Below are 23,570 nucleotides of genomic sequence, written 5' to 3'. Positions count from 1 at the left end.
CTCACATAAAGTCCAATGTTAATGTTCTTCAAAGCTGGTCACAGGAGACTTGAAGTCACAGCAAAATAATCCAAAGATAGGAGAGGGAAAAGGGATGGTCTCTGTGTCCACCACAAAGTCATAACCACTTCTCTACCTTCCTCCTTCATTGGAATGCTTGGTTGGAGATGTTACTTAATCCAAAATCCAGGGAAACAGCTTTTAGGGATGGTCTGTCTCATCAACTCCACCATTAGACCTTCAAACTTCAGGTCCTCAGTACCAAGTTCAAACTGTCACTGACTCTCAAGATTCTGGAATCCCCTTGCCACTCAGTCTGCCCTGCAGTACTAAAATCCTATTTTTCTACAACAATATGAAGGCGGAAGTGAAACTGTCTGCCCTCAAGGAGCTTACATTCTAATCAGGGAGACAATTTGCACATATAGAAGTATATATAGAATATAAGCAAAGTGAATACAAGGTACTTTGAGGAAGGAGTGCATTAGGCAGTTTGAGAAATCAGGAAAGGCTTCATTAAGAAAATGGTGCTTCCATAGTATAAATATCAATAATATGGAAATATGGAAATATATCTTGATGTAAAACCCAGTGGAATTGTGGGTTGGCTAAGGAAGGGGGTTGGGAGAAGGGGAGGGAAAGAACACGAATCTTGCTTGTAACCATGTAAAAATATTCTAAATTAATTAATTAAATTTTCCAAATTAAAAAATAAAATACTGATAGGTACTTGACCTGGGTCTTGAAGGTTTCATTAGCCTCAACTTGCCCAGAGAGAAATGTCCCTCTTAGAGTGGTTAACTCTAAAAGCTAGGAATCTAGGTGCTACAATGGATAACGGATTGGTCCTATCAGGAAGAACAAAGTTCAAATTTGTGTGACCCTGGGCAAGTCACTTGACCTTTATTTTCCTCAGTTTCCTCATCTATAACATGGGGATAATAATAGCTGACCAGAGTTGTTGTGATGATCAAATAATATAATATAGAAAAAGCATTGTGCCAACCTAAGAGCACTCAATAAATACTAATTATTAAAAACTGAAATAGTCATAAGGAACACAGTACTCCTACTGCACCAAGTGTGGTCTGGGATTGAGGAGAGACACTGAAGTTGTGGGCTTGGAGTCATAGGCTTCTACCCATCTTTGAAGTGAGGATGCCCTCAGGGAGGTGTGTAAATGGTCTTGGTCATTATCTTGATATGGTAGAGTTGCCCTTCTTTGTGTGATGAAGATGTATAAGACCAGAGACTATGAGTGATTTGAAGAAACCAATTGTCTTTAGGACCCAGAGTAACATGAATAAACTAACTGTCTTTGAAAATTAGAGACTGGCTGAGGTAACAATGAAAATCAGATGTCCCAGCCCAGAGATACTAGATTGAATTTGGTTTCCACTTGCCACTGGCTCATTCTTTACCAGTTCTCATGGATTCTCTGGGATGAGCTAGCCAAAAATCCTTGTGCTTTCTGTAAACATATCTGATTTCAGACTTGGCATCTCTAGCTTCTAATCCTGTTCAGACTCTCTATCTCTGTTTGAGTTTATCACTTGGGAAAAAAAAGGAAAAGACCTGTTTGTACAAAAATATTTATAGCTGCTCTTTTTGTGGTGGCAAAAAAATGGAAACTAAACAGCTGTCCCTTGATTGGGGAATGGCTGAACAAATTGTGGTATATGATGGTGATGGAATACTATTGTGTTATAAGGAATGAGGAACAGGATGGTTTCAGAAAGAGCTGGAAAGACCTAAGTGAACTCATGCAGAGTGAAATAAGCAGAACTTGGAGAACATTGTACCCAGTAACAGCGATATTGAAGAGCAATCAAATGTGATAGACTTTGCTACTAACAGCAGTACAATGCTAGTTTGCTACTAACCGAAGTACAATGACCCAGGATAATTCTGAGGACTTATAACAAAATGCTATCCACAGAGAAAGAACTGTTGGAGTAGAAATGCAGAGGAAAATATGTGATCTATTACTTGAATTTATCACTTGGCTTCAACTATGGGGCATCTGACCCTAAGACTCAGTGAATATTGTTGAAACTTGAGACCAGGCCACTGCATATTCTTATCTGTCTCATGCTAAAATTATGTACCAGAGATGTCTGTTCCATCTTGCACTGGGAACCTGTCACTTGATTCCTGGGAACTCTAACTTTCTGTCCATACCACCTCAGATCCTTCCCTGGATTGACTCTTTTAGCCCCTTTCCTGCCTCCCTTTGTTAAGAATTGCAAAAATAACTGCCAGAAAACTGCACTTGGAATACTTCTTGGTATTAGACCAAGTTGCTCTCTTGCTCATGTATGTACTTGCTTAGTAAAGATTCTCTTGATTTTTAAAGGTATCATATCTCTTGGTTATCTTCCTGTTATGGGAAAGTGGGACAGAGGTCTCTAGTGGTCTCAGTGCCATAGAGTTTGTGCCTCAGTTTAAAGAAACTATGAAGGGATTAACTCAGAAAGTCTGTGCCTAAAATTGGAAGAACCATAATGGCGAAATGGACTTTCCTCACATGCTTTAAGGCTGTCAGAAAAGGATTAGAGGAAAGAGCAACATAAGGAGGGTCAGGTATACTGAGCTAATAAACTTGGCTCCTTAATTTTTCGATAAATATTTACATTGTAGCATTTTTCTTTCACTTTCATTTTCTCTTTCATCCTATCATTGATCCTATATTGTTTAGTGTAGTAGAGGAAGAGTTTCACCTTACTTCTCTACCACTCCCCTCATCTAAGTATGTTCACTTCCCCTAATCAGTGATTCCCAAAGTGGGTGCTACTGCCCCCTAGTGGATGCTGCAGTGATCCAAGGGAGCAGTGACAGCCACAGGTGCATTTATCTTTCCTATTAATTGCTATTAAAATTTTTTAAAAATTAATTTCATGGGGACTAAATAATATTTTTTCTGGAAAGGGGCAGTAGGCCAAAAAAGTTTGGGAACCACTCACTGCGCCTAATTCATTGCTGCCCTCCAGTTCTGATATTGTATTAGCTTTCCTTTCCTAGGCTTTCTAGTGACTTAAGTCCCTCTGGAAAGCACCTAGAGTCTAGTCCTAGACCAAGTCTTGCCAGAAGTAGTTACGCCAGGATTTACTCAAGTTTGCCATTTTCCCAAGGGAAAGAATTGTATGGTTGTCCTACAGGTCATTGTGGGAGTGAAGATGAAGGAACACGGTCATCACCGTCTTATAGCCTTCCAGACCTTATCTGAAAAATCAATACCAGTTAGCATTTGTTTCCAACACATAGTTGAAGCCTCTGTGAGAGAACTCTCTTCAATGAAAGACCAAATGAATGAAAAATGTTTTGCATGTAAATCTTTTCCAAATCTAAATTTGAAGTTTTACCAGAAGAAACTTGAGTTTCAAAGCACTAGATCTGACCAAAAGCTATGCAGGATACTAGATCATTAAATGGTTAGAAAATTAATTAACAATAATTTTTTAAGGTACTACCAGACACTATGCTTGGTACTAGTGATAAAAATACAAAGCAGATATGCATTTCCTATCTTTATGGGGCTGACATTCTATTGAGGAAACCCAAAATGCTCATGGAAAAGTAAATATAGGATATATGCCAAACAAATATAATATTTTTGGTTAATGAGTAGGAGTTAAAAAAAAACAGAAATTACTATGAGAGAGGCTAGTTTAGGGATCAGCAAACTATAGTTTTGGGGTCAAATACAAACAGGTTTTTTTTGTAATAATTTACATGTAATAATCACTTTAGTTGAAAGACCACACAAAAGAAGCAACTAGATTTGACCTGAGGGCCATAGTTAGCCAACCCCTTCTACTTAATAAGGCATCTTTGTTCTTTGTCCAAAGGTACCTGACAACTTAGCAAGTAAAAAAGATAAGCTGTAAGAAAATAATTTTCTACACACTAGCACAAAACTGAATGCCATTAAATTAACTGAAAATTTTTAATAACTAGAATGGCAGAAAATCTCAAGGGAAAGATAATATTTACCTCTTGGAAGAAAACTATTATTCATGTGCATAATCTTAAGACTCAAACAACCACAACAAAGTCTTGTGACTCCATCAAAGAATGGATCATGGCTCAATGAAACTCCAATATTATTTTCATGAACAAGGCAAAGAAATTGTGCTAGATTAAAAGACCTACAATTTTAACATCTGAGTTAGAATGGGTCCCAGTTAGACTAAACTAGAAGAAAGGGCCAGTCCTTTTTGCTGTCGTATTTTCTTTCTCTTGTTTACTAAAATGTTTACTTTGAGTGGAGAAGCACAGTGACAATTAACACAAAACAGAACTATGAAAGAGAGAAGGAAAATGACAGCAAATATGTGAATCCAAAACACTGTACGGCCCAGGTCCAAGGCTTAGGGACAGAATGATATACTAGAGATAAATAATGGAATTTTGAATCAAGAAGACATACATTTAAATCCTGCCTCTGACTTTTACTTTAGACTGTGGGCAAGTGGTTACAATTCTTTGATTCTCAGTAGCCTTAATTGCAAAATGGAGCCAATGATGCCTATAGAAACTATTCCACAGAGAGCTCAAATAAGATAATGTATATAGACTGATTTCCACATTTTAAACGATTGTTTACACAGCCTGAAGGTATTTATCTCAACTATCACCTAGATTCTATAAACAGTTATTATTATTATCATAAAATGAATTCTTTTGTTTGAGCTTGGATTGATCTTCTCATTTCATTAGCCAGAGAAGCCAGGTGTGGATTTCTAAATATCACTTTTGTTTCTGGGAGATCCCATACAATATTACTAAATATTGTGAAGATGGGTTTAACTCTCCCCTACCTATTTAGATTTTAGCCACCAGGAATGTATACACCAGGGAAGAGTTTTATGACCCACGTGTACTAGTGAGTGACAAATCAAAAATCACTGATGCCCCCTGGGCAGTCTGAAGCAAAGCTAAGCTGCAATTGATCCATGTAAAAGTGGAAGGAAGTCACAGGAAGTGATGCAAAGTCAAAGTGTCTTTAAAAATAGTGGTAACTTCCTGTGACCAGTTTTGTCTCCTATGAACTTGGCCTTGGAGGAGCTCCGGATTAGGACCTCAGACTGCTCTTAGATTTGCATTTAGGACTACCACATGAGTGAGTGAAGAAGGCTGACTCCCTTTCCTGATTTTTCTGGAAGTACTAGCCTCCAGAGAGGCCCCTCATCTTGGAGGAGGTCTTGTGGCTAGAACTCTTGTTTAATTTACCTTGGGGCCCCTCTTTGCTTTATAGATTTTTGAACCTGCCTGGTTCAGACTGGGTTCAGACTGGGCTGAAGTAATTCTCTTTCACTCTCTCTCTTTCCCTACTTTCCTTTTTCTAGTTTGTAAATAAACTACCATAAAAAGTCTTTCTGACTTGAGTAATAATTTCAGTGACCATGTTCTTATAAATTTAGTCCAAACCTTTAATATTTTACCCTTTACAATGTTAAGATTTTATTTTTTCTTCACAATCATCTATTTGCTGTTAAGTATCCAGGTCCACTACAAATTCATGTTATAAATTGGGACCTTAATGCAGCAAAATAATCCTCTTTGATTAATTTTCTGTCCCACTCACAACAGAGGCAGTTCTGAAATTTTTCTATTTTTAAGCCTCCCATGGCACCCCTAACTCCCTTTTCTCTTACTTAAAAAACTTCATGTTCACTACAAATTAATAAATGAATAAATAAAATTGAGGCCATTCACTGAGACCTCCCTTGCCTCTCACCATTTTATATTTCTCTAGTATCATAGGCCACTATCTCCTTCTCTCCAGTCTCTGATGAAGAGGTAGCTCTTCTCCTTGACAAAGCTTACCCCTCTACTACATGTACCTTTGATTCCACATCATTCCATCTTCTCTAGAAGATTGATCCTACTAAAACCTCTCACTCTCCCTAAACTTCATTCTCTACATTTTCTTTAGTTCTTTTTATGCTGCCTATAAATATGATTGTGTCTCATATCCTTAAATGAACAAATTTTTAAATGAATAAATCCTATCATTCTTGATAGTATTATTATCCTATATCTCTCCTCTCCTTCTCAACCAAACTCCTTTAAAAAGCCACCCACACTATACACTTTGTCTCCTTTCCTTCTTATTTACACCATTAGCAATCTAGCTTCTAGTCTGTTCAATTGTGTGAAAATTAGACATTGATCTATATTCATATTTTATAATTGATTCTATTCTGTAACTTTTTTTTGTATTTCATATAGTAACCTAATCCCTTCTCTCTGACTCCAAGTGTAGAAGCTCAGTTCAAAAGTTCAGTTCCCTTTCTCACATTAGATGCAAAGGTTTAAGATTTCCCACAATTATTATTAATTAAAGACAAACTCTGAACTAAGTTAAAGAAGTTCAATACTTTCATAAAACATTCTAACTCTAAGGGAACTATTATCTCAGCACCCCCTATAAATCACTTTGTGCCAAGGAAACTCATACCTTTAGTTTTGAAGAATTCCTAGGACATTTGTATGTCATCCTTGAGAGTATGCAAATTGACCTGACCCCATCTTAGCTTCTTGTTGCTCAATTCAAAATCATTTCATCTCTTTCCCAGGCACTGGTGAGTGTCAATAATCAATGAACTCAGGATGCATCTGGATCCCATAAAATCTATAAATCATCCATTCCTCTAAGACAGAAAGAGGTGGTTCCTAGTCCTGTGAACAAACCCTTTTCCTTAATGTAACCAATCATGATTCATCAACCCTAAAATATCTTCTTTATGTTTGTTCTCACTTTATAAAAATTAAATCCTCATCTTAGTGCATAAATTGAAGCAAGCTATTGACCCCCTTATTGAAAAGTTCAATACCCCATTAATAAACTCTTACCTTGCTTAGAGAAATTTGCCTCAGTGTACCTTTGTCAATTTTTGATTCACGACAACTGAAATTATTTTTTCCAAAGTTACCAATGAATTCAATTTCCAAAGTTAATAATGTTTTGGTCATCTTTACCCTTATTGCTTTCTTTGATATTGTCAATATGGCACTGCTCTCTCTTGAATCTCTTTCTACCTATCTGACTGTTTCTTTTCAATCTCTTTTGTTGGATCATCATTCACATCATGCCCACTAACTAAAAGTATCTCCCAAAGCTATGCCCTGGGTCCCATTCTCTTTTCTCCCTCTCTTCTCTCTATAGTCTCTCACTTGATGACCTCTTCATCTGCCAAGGGTTTAATTATCATCTCTATTGTCATACATATCTACTTATGTGTGCGTGTGTATATTCACATGAATACATATGTATGTGTATATGTGTGTACATATAAATATATTTATGTATATACAAAATCTCCCTAGACCTAGTTTCTTTGCTGAGTTCAAACTCAATATCCCACAGGTATCTCAAACTCAGTATTTCCAACACAAAGCTCACTAATTTTTCCTCCAAAGCTACCACTATTTCAAACTTCCCCATTGCAACAAAGAGAACTAGGTCTTCCTGATCCCTTGGATCTACAACCTCAATGTCATTCTAATTTTCCCACTCTAACTCATCCTGTATATCAAATTTGTTACAGAATCTAGTCCTTGCTACTTCTATGATGTCTCTTATATACATCCCTTTTTTTGGACTCCAGTTGCCATCACCTTGGTTCAGGCCCTCATCACTCTCTCTCAGACTACTCCAATATCATTCTAATTTGTTTCTCTGCCCCAAATCTCTCCCCACTGTAACCTATCCTCCACACAACTGCAAATGTGATATTCTAAAAGCATTGATTTGATTGTGTCACCTTTCCCATCTCAAAAAACTACAGCGGTTCCCTATTTCTTCTACACTCAAATATTAACTTATTTTGTTTGATATTTGACATTTTTAAGTCCCTGAGCCCTTCTTACTTTTACAATATTCTTATATATGACTCCTCTCCACATGCTAAATTCAGCCGGACTGACCTATTTTATTGTTCCTAACGCACATACAGTGCTCTATCTCCTATGTCTGTTCCTTTGTTTGGAATGCTATACTTCCTTACCTGTGCTTCTTAGAATGCGTGGCTTCCTCCAAGACTCGACTTAAACATTACCTTCTACAGGAGTCTTTCCTTTATCCTCCAGAAACTAGGTTTTTCTCCTCTACAGTTGTCTTCAATCCTCTATGTAGGTATCTTGTATATAGCCTTGAGAACAGGAGCTGGTTCTTCTTTTCCTTTGTGTAGATTAAAAAAAAAATACTACACCCTGAATTCTGGTCACAAGCCTGCCAGAAAAATCTATTAATTAAACCATTCTAATTCTAAGCATCTCTGCTTAGAAGCAGAGAGGTCTAAACAAGCAGAATGTCCAATAACTTTGAATATTCCTCTGTCACAAGCCATCTGGGGTTTAAAACACATAGTGTTTTAAAAAACAAAATTCCACAGTGAGGAAAAGGGTAGTTACAGAGCTCAAGGTGAAAATTCCACTATATTAAATAGAATAATAGTGATTTCACATATCTGAGTGTCCTGAAGAATAATTTCCATGATATGATCAAGGCACAGAGAATGAGAGTACTACTTTTAAGTAAAATAATCAGTTCCCTCCCATTCTTGTCCATATACCAACCTCATTCTATTTTCACAGAGAACACAGTTCTCTCTGAATTTTGACAGTATTAGAAATATAGTAGACTTTGACAGGATGTTAAAAGGGACTTCAGGCTAGAATATTAATTGTTAATTAATTTTCTATTCAGGTGACAACAAAGACTTTAGATTAAAAGCAATGTCCTAATATTATTTTTTTAAGTATTACTTGTAAAGGGAAAAGGTGGAAGGGAACACTGTTTCCTTTCACATTTATATTTCCAGCTTAGCACAGTGCCTACCTGTCATTCAGAAGGTGCTTGATAAATGCTCATTGACTGATTAAAGCAAAACTTCACTTGCCTGCATACCTCAATTATTTTGATTCCTGAGGCGAAATGTACAACATACTCAAGGACAAATGATCCAGGGATAAAGATGAGAGTGTCAGAGTTTCACCTTAGAATGTGAAGTGGAATCTTTTGAGAAGGGCAGGAGAAAGGACAGAGACTGGCATTCATTCATTCATCAGTATTTTTCAAGGAGTACAAGTGCATCTAATTACAGGTTTCTCAATATTTTATCATTTGGTCCTTCAATGTTATGTAGAAAAAACCCACCAAGTACCAAAAAAATAGTGGAAAACACTTTGATAAAATCATTTTAAATCTCTGCTTAAAAACTTTATTAATGAATCAAATAACAAGAATGAGTTAAGCACTAGATCAGTGGTTCCCAAACTTTTTTTGGCCTACCACCCCCTTTCCAGAAAAAATATTACTTAGCCCCCAGGAAATTAATTTTTTTTTAATTTTAATAGCAATTAATAGGAAAGATAAATGCACCTGTGGCCATCACCGCCTCCCTGGATCACTGCAGCACCCACCAGGGGGCAGTAGCACCCACTTTGGGAATCACTGCACTAGATGGATACAAGCTATTAGGAAGGTGCTATATAGGATGCAAACTTGCATTAGATAAATTCCTTGCACACAGTAGTTGCTCAGCAAATACTTGTTTAATGCCTATCTCTTGGTCTTTTAGATGATCCTCAACTTTAAATCTTCAGAAATAAAAGATAGTACTTAAATCAAAAGGAAATATAATCATACCTGAGATAGAAGAAATTAAATTAATGAAGGGTTTCATTTAATATCCCTACTTTGGCTGATGGAGCATGTCTTCCAACAGATACATGCTGCAAAGCAAAAGCTTCCATATTTACAACATATAGTATTTTCAAAGATAAAATTCCACAATGAAGTAAAATGTAATTATAGGCTTGAGGTATGTAATCCTAGCAATTAATTACATATATGGTGTTTTTTGCATTGAATTGCCTCAGAATATTGGTGTTTTGTTAGTTTATAGTAGTAATAATCTCATGCATTGCATATAGTCAAATTTTCTAAATTAGATTTTATTTTTTAAATTAGCAAATTAATAGCAAGCATTCATTTTCTCTCCTTCCCTCATTTTAAAAAGAAAAATAACATTTCCATTATATAGGAGAAACAGAACAGATAAGCAAAATAAATTCCTATATATCTCATGTCCAGAAGTGTACATCTCATTTTCCATATTGATTATAAAAAAACTTGGAAAAATTTAGGATCTCTTATCAATTAGCAACCAATGAATACTCCTTATGAAGAATATCACCCATATTCTGACAAAAAGGACAGAGATCCTTCCAACTTAAGGAACTGTTATATTGACTCTCCTCAAAATTTCCATTACTTTCCCTCATTTTTCCACAGAATATCAATATAGTAGAATAGTGTAGTATCATTTGCAATGCTTTCTTTTGTCTTTTCTGTTCTCTTTGACTTTTTCAATTATTTAATGTTTCAATTATATATACAGAGTACTAATGAATGTGATTTTGGAGGTGCATGAATGCATCAAAATTTATCCTATCAAAATTAATGATAATTACATTTTCAGCTAGTGAAAATTTTATCCAGAAGTACTAGATAATGTTTCTCTACATTGGAACACCTGGAAAAGCATCAATATCCCTTCTTCTGCATTCTCCTTACCACCACCATAGTCCAGAGTCTTCTCATCACATACCTACTTTACTGAAAAATTCTATTTGGTTTTTGTTGTCTCTAATCTATCCCATCTCCATTCTATCCTGACCTCTCTTTTTGGATCAGTCTTCCTAAAAGATCTAATCTTAACAAATCATTTGAATCCCTCTGAGTTTTAATGTTCTCAACTGTACAACTGGGGATGGGGGGGGGGGGAGTAGAACATATAGAAAAGTCATGAGGTTCAAATAATATTATATATGTAAAGTCCTTTGAAAACTTTGAAGAATTATACAAATGACAGCTTTATTATTATTTTTATTACCACCTTCTCATTCTTGGGGATGGGGAGTATTAATGTAAAAGTAGTCCTGGAACAAGTTGCTATCCTGATTTTTTTATTCTCAATGTTCTTGTAATATCGAACAGGTGGTTACTATATGGAGTTGTATCAAAGTATTAGGATATAAGTTCACCTCCTATAGATGCACTCAAAGCATTCTTGGTACCATTCTGATAACAGACTGGACTGGAAAACAGGGATGATAAATATATGATCATGTTCATGTACATGATTTTGATCTCTTCTGCTAAGTCATTATATTTTCAAAACTTATTTTTAGGTGATATTATTTATTAAAATCTTGTTCTTATGTTTTTAAGGATGAATCTTATAACCAGGTATTTGTAGGCAACAGTTTTATTTATAGTAACATTCTGCTTTTGACATAATGCATTGGTTAAGATCTCCAGGATATTCTGAGTTCTCTATTTGTCATATGGGAAATTGTCATTTAATAGCAAGTATCTTATGATACTAGACACAAAATCATTCCTTTCTAGATTTTCAATAGGTGATAAATTTGTATACCCAGTGGTTATACATTGCACCATTTCTACCATTTCCTTGAATAACTTAGCTTATTCCTTGAGACCAGGATCTTTAAAGATTGACATTTCTCTTGGTTATTGCTATCATAAATTCTTCCATTTCCATTTTTTAAAATCTACACAACTTAGCCAGTATATTGACACACTTTGGGCAGAGTTCATATGGATGTTGCCTATGAAGGGTTTTTTGATCCCATTCTTGGATCTTAACCATCTCATAGGGTCTTTGCAAGAGATAATCCAAATTTTGTAATATTCAACAAATCCAATGATGTGTACCTATTACAAGCATCTTAATTGATGACTAAGAAAGCCACACCAGATGAACATGGGAAAAAAATCACCCATTGCCAATTCTTTACTACGAACTGAACCTGTGTGAACTCCAGAAAGAAAGAAATTAATTCTCAAGGCCAGGAGTCACAAGGAAATCTGTTTAATGGGCTCCTTACATGTGTGTCTCACTAGCTGTGTTGTTTAGGTTTGAGTACACTCTCCCTAGGGACTTTGTGTGTGTTCAAAGGGAGAGTTTGATCCTTGATTTGGGGAAACGAAGATTGTATTGTAACTGTTATTCTTGCCATAATATTTTAAAATATACTTTATTTCTAAAAAGCTAATTGGTACCAGCAGCAATGCAATGACCCAGGACAAATTCTTATGGCAAAATTCCTTTCTGAATTCATCTTATCTTTTTGAATTCCTAGGGCTCTTGGGAGCCTTATCACACAACTTAGTGCTCTAGTTTATCCTGCTTTCTATTGCTCTCTAATTGTTCTTTTCCTAACTGTCTTCTTTCCTAAATGTCCTTCCTTGAATATCTTATCCTATCATAAGGTTCCTGAGAATAGGGATTGGAGATGGGGGGTTCTTGCTCCAGATTATTCATTATATCTAGAATACTGCTAAGCATATGGTAAGTGCTCAATAATTAACATTAACTTTCCTGGATATGAGTCAGGAATAAGGAAGGATATTTCTAGCAAGTTCGAAGCATAAAGGTATGAAAAATAGCCTAGACCTGCAGAAAGGAAAGTCCTTCACTACCAAGGATTCCCTATGGTCTACTAATATCCAATCTAGATGAACAGCAGCAGCGTACTCGCCATTTCCTAGCTTTAGTCCTAGCATTTCTTTTTTTAGGAAGAGAATTTCTATTACCCAATGGCAGTGACTGAGTATAAGAATTGAATTCAGATAATTCAGGAGGTTGCTCTAGAATTGTTACTTGCTGGTACAAATGCATGCCCAGACTTTACACTCAGACACTTGGAAAAATCAACCCTGTACATTGCTGATGCAGGTTTAAAGCATATTGACTGTAGCTACTTTGAAACCAGACTTCTCTTGTGGAAAAAAAGGGAGCTTGAGACTCAAAAAGTCTCCAAAACAGGCCTTATCTCTCCCAGTTTTCCAGTGGAGACAGCCTGAATTAATTAATCAATTAATTTTTAAAGTTACCATCATATTCTGTACCTTTCAGTCAACCAATGCAATAACATCATTTCAAAGAGTTAAATCACTTTTTTATAATAATTATAAGAATGATAACTAAAAACTGATAGTTATGAAAATCAATGTTTTCTTAAATTTCTACATCATCATACCAGACTTTCCTGTTTGAATAAGTTTTATTGGATGAGAGAAAGAAGTATTTCTTTTCAAAACATTAAGGGGGGAGGGAATTATAGTCTCCCTCCTTCTGTGCTCTCATTCATCTTTTAAAAGTTAGTATAATCCAGTGGTTCCCAAACTTTTTTGGCCTACTGTCCCCTTTCCAGAAAAAAATATTACTTAGCGCCCCTGGAAATTATTTTTTTTTCATTTTAATAGCAATTAATAGGAAAGATAAATGCACCTGTGGCCATCACCACTCTCCTGGATCGATGCAGCACCCACCAGGGGATGGTGACACCCAGGACTCTCTCTGCTACAACTTCCCCTGACACCTCCCAATTCCTTTGTGGAAGGTGTCAGGGAAAGTATGAAAGGGAAAGTTTTGGCACCTTTTCACTCTCTCATCCTTGGAGGCAGGCTAGCTCTCTCTATGCTGGAAGCAGCACTCTCTACCTTGAACCCTGATCTCTCTCTTGGTGCCTTTTTCCCTTTCTTCCTTCCTCCTAGTTTTCCCAAATAAAACCTAGCTATTCAAACCCTAAAGTTGCTCTCTGATCATTCATTTGAGGGCTCTGGTCAATTTCCCTGCTGGGGCTGGGGACCACTACCTTCCTTTTCCTTCCTCTACCTTCCTCTCTCCTTTCTCCTACCATCCTACTTCCATCCCTTCATTTCAACACACACTGGTATAATTTTTCTATACTATTCATGGAAGTTTTTCATGGAGACAACTGAAGAGAAATTATAGTGAAACTGTAGTATAGATATTTGACTTAAAAAGAGCCTATCAAATATATTTAAATGAAAATTAAAAAATAAAACTAGCATAAAATGGTCAATAAAGATGCTTCAAGTTTTCATCCTCCAAAATCTTTTATAGTTTATTATAAAGAATTATGAAATGAAATAATATGCAACTAAGTTTCTGTAGCATTGGATGAATTCTAAATGCTACTGGGTACATGAAATGCATTGTTTCTTCAGCTAGAGCTCTCATATTCGCATTATGTATAGAACTGATCTAGATTTAATTTGAGTTTCTCTTGTTTTGTCACAGAAGTAATTTTCCTTACTATGAAAAAATACTGAACAATTTATGTATTCACAGGAAACCATAAGGAAATGAGGAAGGTTGGGGTTTTTTAATAATGAGTTTGCATTCTTACCATGTAGAATTTACAAAATGATATTTACATTTTAAGATGTTGACAGAAAATGGAAATAAGCACTTTAGCCATAAGGAGTTCATTTGATAAGTCTCAGAAAAATCGGTAGAAGAATTGGTTAAGGCGGACAATAGCCTAATTTTTGCGGGGTACATCCTGAATTTAGTAAGTTTTACTTGCAAATTTCTTATCCAAAAAAAGTTAATAAAATAATTTTGACCATTTTTAATCTAAGAAATCCTTTACTAAAGAACTATCATTCTGATGCCACATAGTATTATGGAAACAATGTAGTTTCTCAAAGGCTATGCCTCCAGAAAGCAAGAAAGTTCCTATCAAGATGGAAATTTTTTTAATAAGAGTCCAGTGATGGACCACCTTTCATTCAAGAACCAGCCTAGCTAAACTCTGAGAGGTTCACCACCAGGTTGGTCACCAAGTTATGGAATTTTTAGGCAGAGTTTATGTGACAAAGCAAAACTGTTTTAGAACTAAAACTCTGCCACAGTTATTCATGGACTGGGTCATTCAAACTTGGATAATGGGTCAGCCAGTCAATATACATTTATTAAATATCTACTATGTGCTAGGCATAATCAGCCATATCTCTTTATTTACTATTTTATCTATATGTCTTTATAGCACATCCTCCCTCAAGGCGAATTTGGGAGTGGGGAGCAGGGAGACATTCAAAAGGATTCAAAAAATATCAGGAATATAAAAAATCTCTCTGTGGAGCAGACAAAATCCCTCTGTAGCTGTTCCATTTAATTCCACAAAACCAAAATACCTGGAGTAAGACAGTTGCCACAAAGCTACTTGCCTATTTGAGAGTCACGAACCACACTTCATACCTGGTGGCAAAAGTAATTCTCCTGAATCATGACTTTCAATTAAATACACCAGGAAGATACTGTTGTGGGGGGCTTAAGGCAAACCCCTGGGGTTCAGGAGGGGTAGCTTTTGCAAGGATGCAAGACTCTGAAACTTGGCTTAAAAATAAAAGGAGAAATTTATTTTAGAAGGTAATGCTGAATCTGGCCAGGACAGCATAGGTGGAAGACTGCCTCCTAGGTGGAACAGCAAAGATGGAAATCTATTCCCAGCTGACATCAGTTCTGGGGTCTTTATATTCTTTACAACAGTGAAGACATGAATCTAGAGTGGTATGCACTGTGGCATGGGGGCGGTGGGGATGTTTGCCTGAAGACATAGGAGGTGACCCTCATAGTTTAGAGGACAGATGGATATCTGAGATACAACTTGATGATATCAAGTATGTGCATCTCTCTGTCCATCTCAAATCTAAAGGATGTTCCAAGAAGGATAATCTTCTCAGGGTTTTATCAGTTATCAGATGTTTTGGGTTAGGAGTCACAAGAATGTAACTGAGCAAAGGAATTTCCCTGCTTATAGTTTGCCTGAAACATTTCTATAGTTTTAGGGTACAATGCCCATGCCAATACCATCTGGCAAGATCGTGTTTATAGCAGTATATCTTGGTCTTTGCCAATCAGATCAATCAGTTAAAGACACAATAGGGCTAGAACTAATATATAAGTTGTCATCAATCTGGATGGCTTGGGTTAGAGATCTGCCTAAAGTAGTAGTAGTAGTAGTAGTAGTAGTAGTAGTAGTAGTAGTAGTAGTAGTAGTAACAGCAGCCANTAGTAGTAGTAGTAGTAGTAGTAGTAGTAGTAGTAGTAGTAGTAGTACTAACAGCAGCCAGCATTTATAATGCATTTTAAGATTTGGATTGTGCTTTACAAATATTATCTCATTTTATCTTCACAACAACTCTAGGGGATATGTGTTATTATCTCCATATTGTAAAGATGGGATTAACTCTTCCCTGTCCATTTTTAGATTTAATCACCAGAATCATATACAGTCCACTCATGTTTAAATATGGGGAGGTATGTGACTCATGTGTGCTATAGTGGGTGACCAATCAAAATTAACTGACTGCCTCCTGGGCACTCCTAAGCAAAAACTTTAACTGTAATTGGTCCCCGTAAAGTGGAAGGAAGACCCGGGAAGTGAGTGGGTGAGTGAAAAAAGACTGACTCCTTTTCCTGGCTTTTCTGAGAGTTACTAGCCTCCAGAGAGGGCCCTTGTCTTGGTGGAGGCCTTGTGGCTAAAAACTCTTGTGTAATTTACTTCTGGGACCCCTTTGCTGGGGCCTCTGAAGCCCTGCCTGTTTCGAACCAGGCCAGAGTAATTATCTTCTCTCTCTGATTTCCTTACTTTCACTTTTTCCCTCTATTTTATAAATAAATTGCTAAAAAGTCATTCCGAGGGGGCAACTGGGTAGCTCAGTGGATTGAGAGCCAGGCCTAGAGACTGGGAGGTCCTAGGTTCAAATCTGGCCTCAGACACTTCCTAGCTATGTGATCCTGGGCAAGTCACTTGACCCTCATTGCCTACCCTTACCACTCTCTGCCTTGGAGCCAATACAAAGTATTGACTCCAAGATGGAAGGTAAGGGTTTTTTAAATAAAAATTTTTTTAAAAAAAGTCATTCTGACTTGAGTAATAATTACGATGACCGCACTATTCATAAATTTAGTCCAACCTTTAATTTTTATCCCTGACAATTTTACATGGGAATAAATTGAGAGAGACAAAAGTAAATTGGCCAGGGTCACAAAGCTATTAAGTTGCTGAAGCTAGATTTGAAGTTTTCTTTCTAATTCAAGGTATAGCATTCTGTCTTCTCCACTAACTAGCTGGTATTATTTTCAGAATAAAATCAATCTGAATTACACTCAGAAGTAAATAAGAAATATTTGCTTTAATATTTTCAAAGCACTCCTGAGAGATAGCATAGAGTAGGCAATGTTAGACTAAATCATGGAGATTAAGTGAAAAGGAAAAGAGTTTACTAGTCCTTAGTTGATTTATTTACTCTGCCTAGTAGACAAAGGCAACTTTATCCCTGGATAGGTAGTAATAGAAGGTTGTAGCTTGTTAATTTTCTCATCATCCCAAAGAAAGATGGTCCCTAAAAGAATTATTCTCCTCTGTGATGCCTGTGGGACCTGAGCTACAGGGAGGGCAAGGGATGTGGGGATTAGAGGTTACTATTATTATTAGATGCTTTGGGGTTCAGGGACCTGGGCTATCTCCACTGGAATTTAGGGGAAGTAGTGACTAGGAAATATGCAATGACAGCACACAATAGGGAAATGTATGTAGGAAGCTGCAACATATATGCCTGGGGTTCATATATGAAGAGCATACCTCAGATATGTGAGGACAAGAAACAGAGAGACTAAGACAATTTACACTTCCGATGCTTCTGAGCTGTCAGAACCATCGAACTGCTCTCTACTGGCTGTCATGTTTCTGATGTAGATACAGTGATTTCTGAGCTGTTTTCTGTTGTCATCTGCTAGACTTCAGCTATTTAGTCTTTTCAAAATGATATCCCATTCTCTGCCATTATGTGTTTCCCAAAGAAAAACTAAAAGTATTTTAGTGCATTTTCTGAAACTATGACTCACTGTTTCTCGGCAATCAACAAAAAGCTAGCCAAAGCCCTTGGCTAAAATAAAGTTTATTCTTTTAACTTCTCATCTGGTATTAGTCTCTAGCCCAGACAAGTATTGATTTGGGTTAGAATAGATGAGCATCCCCTAAATTTCCAATTTTTTGTCATCACAAAAAGAGCTGCTATAAATATTTTTGTACAAATAGACCTTTTTTTTCCTTTTCTTTGATCTCTTTGAGATATACACCTAGAAACCAAGGAGAAAAATTGTGAAGGTATAAATGATAGGACTTGCCACTATTGATATGGGTAAGAAAGAGGGTGAAGAAACAATTTTTTAAAATGTAAAGCTAGATAAAGCAAGATCACTTCCTTAACTTATACTTTGGTATATGGAGTTCTACATGAACAATTTAAGTTTATTTTAATAAATCCTTTTTTCATAACCTCAAATGATCATTACTAAAATGTTGTATTACTTTCTATGTTCTTCAGTGACCCAATAAAAATACAAATGAAGTTGCAAAGTGTCCTTGGCAAAATAGAGCAAATAATTTCTCAACACCTTAAATTATAAAAGCAATTAATTGAAAGATCAGAAGAACTCCAAATGGTGATCACACTTAAAGTCAAAGTGAATATCCAAACATAATGGCTCAAAGCCATTTTGGAATATTGTTTCCTGTGCTTTTGTAGTACTGATAATGAAAACTAGCTCAAAAAATCTTAAACAGTTTATGACAACACTTACTTTCAAGAACTGGATCACTATTATGAGAATATTTACTACATGTAAGTGGGACAGTGATTGGTCACCTGGATGTAGAGTCAGGAAGATGAGTTCAAATCCAGCCTCAAATACTTCCTAATTGTGTGATCCTGGGAAAGTCACTCAACCTATATCTGCTTTAGTTTACTCTGTCATAATCATAATAGTACATGTTTCACAGAATTGTTGTGAGGATCAAATGATATCATTTTTATAAATTGCTTGTAACATAGTAGGCACTTAATAAATGCTTTTTTCTTTTCTCTCCTCCTTGATACAGGAAGTATGAACTAAAGAGTACAATGTGAAAACATGAGTATTAGTATGGTTCCAAGGAAAATTCTTTATTTGCCAATAAAATAATATTCTTGGTGTCTTTCTTTAATATTTTCATCAGCAGAACAACAAAATTTTGAAATTAAAAAACTTCATTTGAACCTTTTCCCTCCTATCTGCCTAAAGACTCCTTTCTTTTAGAGTGCCAAGGCACTGATCTTATTCTCAGCTAGTTATATAATAATTCCTGTTAGGGGAATAACTAATACAAATTTAAGATGTTCTTTTTTTAAGAATTTAAGAAATTCCATTTAAAATCATCCTGGACAATATAAAGTACTTGGGAATCTATCTGCCAAGAGAAACACAGGAATTACACCAACTACAAAACACTTTCCACACAATTAAAACAAATCTAAACAATTGGAAAAACATTAATTGCTCATGGGTAGGACGAGCTAACATAATAAAAATGACCATTCTATCCAAATTGATTTGCTTGTTTAGTGCCTTATCTATCAAACTACCAAAAAACTTTTTTACTGAATTACAAAAAAATTATAACAAAGTTCGTTTGGAAGAACAAAAGATCAAGAATATCAAGAGAAATAATGATAAAAAAAAAGTGAAGGAAGGTGGCCTAGTGGTACCAGATCTTAAACTGTACTATAAAGTACATCAAAACAATATGATACTGGCTAAGAGATAGAAGGGAGGATCAGTGGAATAGACTTGGGGTTAGTGACATCAGCAAGACAGTCTATGACAAACCCAAAGAGCCCAGCTTTGGGGACAAAAATCCACTATTTGACAAAAACTGCTGGGAAAACTGAAAAACAGCATGGGAGAGATTGGGTCTAGATCAACATCTCACACCCTACACCAAGATAAATTCAGAATGGGTGAATGACTTGAATATAAAGAGGGAAACTATAAGTAAATTAGGTGAAAACAGAATAGTATACTCGTCAGATCTTTGGGAAAGGAAAGATTTTAAAACCAAGCAAGAGTTAGAAAAATTTACAAAATGTAAAATAATTTTGATTACATTAAATTAAAAATGTTTTGTACAAACAAAACCAATGCAACCAAAATTAGAGGGGAAGTAACAAATTGGGGAAAAAAATCTTTATAACAAAAAACTCTGACAAAGTTCTAATTACTCAAATATATAAGGTGCTAAATCAATTGTACAAAAAAATCAAGCCATTCCCCAATTGATAAATGGGCAAGGCAAGGGAAATGAATAGCTAATTTTCAGATAAAGAAATCAAAACTATCAATAAACACATGAAAAAGTGTTCTAAATCTCTTATAATTAGAGAAACGCAAATCAAAACAACTCTGAGGTATCACTTCACACCTAGCAGATTAGCTAACATGACAGCAAAGGAAAGTAATAAATGTTGGAGAGGATGTGGCAAAATTGGGACATTAATGCATTGCTGATGGACTTGTGGATTGATCTAACCATTCTAGAAAGCAATTTGAAACTATGCCCAAAGGGCTATAAAAGCTTGGCTGCCCTTTGATCCAGCCATACCACTACTGGGTTTATACTCCAAAGAGATCATAAGGGAAAAGACTTGTACAAAAATATTTATAACCACACTCTTTGTGTTGGCAAAAAAAAATTTGGAAAATGAGGGTATGCCCTTCAATTGGGGAATGTCTGAACAAATTGTGGTATCTGCTGGTGATGGAATACTATTGTGCTCAAAGGAATAATTAACTGGACAAATTCCATGTGAACTGGAACGACCTCCAGAAATTGATGCAGAGTGAAAGGAGCAGAGCCAGAAGAACATTATACACAGAGACTGATACACTGTGGTAAAATTGAATGTAATGGACTTCTGTACTAGCAGCAATACTGAGGGTCTTATGAGAAAGAAAACTAACCACATTCAGAGGAAGAACTGTCTGAGTGGAAACACAGAAGAAAAACAACTGCTTGAGGGTTGAGGGGGATATGATTTGGGATGCAGACTCTAAACAACCACTCCAGTGCAACTATCAATAATATGGAAATAGGTCTTGATCAATGATACATGTAAAACCCAGTGGAACTGTGCGTTGGCTATGGGGGGGCAAGTGGGGGATGGTGAGGTTTTGGGGAGGGAAAGAACATGAATCATGTAACCATGGAAAAATATTCTTAAAAAAATAAAAAGAATTTAAAAATTTTAAAAAACTCAAAAGAAATACCAGAAAAAGTACAAATGAAAAGTGAATAGGCTTGTTTTTAAATTACATCATGAAACAGTAGTCAATATAATTATTTGAAATTGGATATATAAAAATATAATTATATATAAGCTTTCAATTTATTGGATTTATTATTGTTTCATATATTCATGTATATTTTATATTGTAACGTAAAATTCATTCAGTGAAATTTTTAATATTTTATTTTTTCCAATTGAACATAAAAATGTTTAACCTTCATTAAAAAAAAAAAAAAGATGTTTTTTCAAATTATATCTTCGTTGACATCTGAAAGACCCAAAGAAAAAAATGATAGTATTTCAAAAGTTTGAAGTGGTGGCAATGGTTAATAAATATGGAAACAGAGTCTTTTTGGTATGATATATATTATTTGTATTGACTCCCTCTATTCATCAGAGTAGCTCTTTGCTTTTGATAGGCCTGGGAAGCGGAGTTCATAAAAACAGCAACACCTAATGAATGACTGGAAAAAACCCCAACTGGTAACATCTGGTAAATGATAGGAAGACCCCCAAATAGCAACACCTAATTAATGGCAGGAAAGACTCCTGACCAGTAACATCTGGTGAATGGATGATAGGAAGCATGTGTTAACATCCAGCACCCCCCCCCCCCCCCCAGTTCTTGGGATTCAAACTGTATATAAGCTGGCTAGACCTCTCATTCCCTGTTCCATTTGCCTTGGAGGCGGTGGGACCCAAGCTCAAGCTTGCAATAAAGCAGAGTGCCTCTTGCTCTTACATTATCTGGTGTGCCTCCTGATTTGGGAAATCAGAACCGGGCTGAACACTTTTGATTAAGATTTAGAAATTTTTTGAGGTCAGTCAATTAGCATTTATAAGATACGATATTGGAATTTATGGATTAAGGAAAGAAAGACATATTGAGAGTGCTTTATATTAAGGTAGAGTAATATAATTTAGCTCAAAAGATCAATTGTGTGAGATTTTCTCCTCATTGGTATTCATTTCTCCTTAACTATCTGAAGGGGTGTTGGGGGTCAGAATTGATGAGAATAGAGGATAAGAGAGATTTTGGCTCTTTCTGCTTTTGACTTCAACAGAGAACACGTGTGAATTTAATCTCTCTATAACATCACTGAGGGAAGAGAAAGACTGGAGAAAAGCTAAGAGGTAGAGAATTAGATGGTCTCCATCATGTCCCTAAACCCAGTTTACTACAACAAAGTCTATGGGAATTTTCCCCTTAGTTAAGATATGCAGTGGAGCAGTGAGGAGGCAAAGTGAATGGAGTGCTAGGACTAAAACCAAGAAGATTCATCATACTAAGTTCAAATGTGGCCTTAGGTACTTAGTAACTGGGTGACCCTAGGCAAGCCGCTTAACTTTGTTTGCCTTGGTTTCCTCATCTATAAAAATGATCTGGAGAAAGAAGTAACAAACCACTTCAGTATCTTTGCCAAGAAAATCTCAAATTGGATGATGAAGAGTCAGAAACAACAGATAATGACCAAATAAAAAGATCTCAGCTTTCTTCTCTTTTGGTTGAACTGAATTACCCCACTCCCAAAGGGAGAGCCCCTTCACTGTTTTGTCTGTTACATGTTCTTTTATGTATACTTTCTTTGGTTTCTGTTTGTTATCCAACTAGATAACTGGTTTATTTGCTGTTTACTAGTTGTGTTTCTTTAAGACACTGGCATCAGGGGAAAGAAAGTCGAGCCTTAAAAAGAGTTTGAGGAATTCCTTCCCCATTAATAAATAGTAATCAGGAGTTAGCTTGAGTTTAAAGAATTCATCCCCTAGAATAATTATATTTAAAGGAGCAAATAGATATAATTCTAGAACTATATTTTCACTCAGAGAAGAGCAGAATGACCAGCCTCTGACCCCAACCTTCTGCTTCTCCTCCTGGGAGGAATCAAAATCTCCCTTAGAAATGATACAGGGAAGAGACACTAGAAATATATTCTTATCTCCTTGTGGGCCACTTGTAGACAGACCCATATGGAAACTAATAATCTGTGTGGGCCAAATAACACCTTCACCCATTCATACTCCTTTAAATGTTTTAATAACATACACAGTGAAGCAAAATAAACAAGCATATTTTTTGATGTTGCAGTAGTTTCTTTTCCCATATTCAACATGTAAGAACAGAGAGAGAATAAAGAAGAAGATAGTGAATAAGGAACTTCCATCAATTTTTCACCATTCCTCTGGCTTTGGAGATGGCTTTCAGAACCAAACCATTGTCTGTTATCATTATCTCTGCCTTTGTTCAATTTTTTTAAGAAGCGTGAACATCCCAGGAAAATAGTTCTGGTCATCACTCTTGTACTTTCCTGAGTTCTCAAAACACAATGAAAGAGATTTCATTTTGTGGGAGCTTTCAAGATAAATTAATTGAATAGGTAACATCCTTACTTAACGGTTTTTGCAAAGAAATTTAGAATTAAAAGCTCAGGCATGAGGAGGCTTCATTTTGTTACCCTAAACCGCAGATGGAACTTCATTTCTATTAAATAATGGAAGGAAATTTTTAGTTTAGACTAAGCCTAACAGATGGACTGATTTTATAATGTGCCAA

The sequence above is a fragment of the Gracilinanus agilis genome, chromosome 1 (assembly GCF_016433145.1).
Source record: "Gracilinanus agilis isolate LMUSP501 chromosome 1, AgileGrace, whole genome shotgun sequence".
Lineage (NCBI taxonomy): Eukaryota > Metazoa > Chordata > Mammalia > Didelphimorphia > Didelphidae > Gracilinanus > Gracilinanus agilis.
The sequence above is the reverse complement of the archived record's forward strand: the minus strand, read 5'-3'. Positions refer to the sequence as shown.